The 905-nt window shown below is 37.8% G+C and overlaps 1 long non-coding RNA gene across 1 annotated transcript in view; it reads left to right on the top strand.

The window, feature by feature from the left end:
* The first annotated feature begins 54 nt into the window (after positions 1–54).
* The window catches only part of LOC103582005, a 5704-nt gene continuing 4853 nt past the window's right edge, over positions 55–905 (top strand). The window contains exon 1 of the long non-coding RNA XR_549715.1: positions 55–129. This is a non-coding gene — a long non-coding RNA (uncharacterized LOC103582005). The remainder of the gene's footprint in view (positions 130–905) is intronic.

The following is a 905-nucleotide window of genomic DNA, read 5'->3' as shown; positions in this document are numbered from 1 at the left end:
TTTGTTCTTAATTTCCTCTACGTTGCTCTCACCATGCCTCCCTTTTCATACACAGCCCTAAAGGATCAGACTGTGGCATTGTAAACGTCAATATTCCAACAAGTGGGGCTGAGATTGGAGGTGCATTTGGTATGTGGACAATCGTGTCTTCTTTTTCCTGTGGGGCGGCAAAGGAAAAGCACTAATAGCTTTTAGAAAAGTTTGAACAAGAAAGTGAAACACTACTTAAATTCTGAAATAATCTTATGTGATCTAACTTGCCTGAAAGAGCTTATGTCCTATATCCGAAGTTATTGTCCAGAGTCCTGCGTTTTCTCCTCACAGGCAGCATCAGGTTAGAGCAGAGGCCCTTGTCCTGAGATATGTGAACCCCTTAAATGTTTTCCGGGGAGATAGTAGGGTCTGAGACCCAAAGAAGATTAAGAACCACTGTTTCAAAGCCAGAAAATTTCACATGAAATAGTCTGGTTTTTATTTGCAAAGTGGGCACAATAAATGCGACACACATGATCATTCCCTAAATAAAATACTGTTATTTCCTTTCACTATGCCCTGGTCCTATTTTTTCCTAATAAATCATGAGCTTTTAATGCTTAAACTTAGTAAAAATTTTTAAAAACCCCTTCTCAGTAATCATATATTAAGTTTTACTTATTAAAAATGGGACTGGCCAGTTAATTCAGTTGGTTAGAGCACAGCCTAATAACACCAAGGTCAAGGGTTTGGATCCCTGTACTGGCCAGCTGCCAAAAAAAAGAAAAGATCCAAAGTACAGTAAAAACAGATTGCCTTTTTTAAAAATGTAGAAGGAAAGCAAACACGCATTAATGCCTGTAAAAGTTTATACAATTAGTGGCATTCTTTTATAATTTTAGACCAGACACTGCAATGACTATTCAGTGTGC

This window comes from Galeopterus variegatus, unplaced genomic scaffold (genome assembly GCF_000696425.1).
Source record: "Galeopterus variegatus unplaced genomic scaffold, G_variegatus-3.0.2 Scaffold14572, whole genome shotgun sequence".
Classification (NCBI taxonomy): domain Eukaryota; kingdom Metazoa; phylum Chordata; class Mammalia; order Dermoptera; family Cynocephalidae; genus Galeopterus; species Galeopterus variegatus.
The sequence above is the reverse complement of the archived record's forward strand: the minus strand, read 5'-3'. Positions and strand labels throughout refer to the sequence as shown.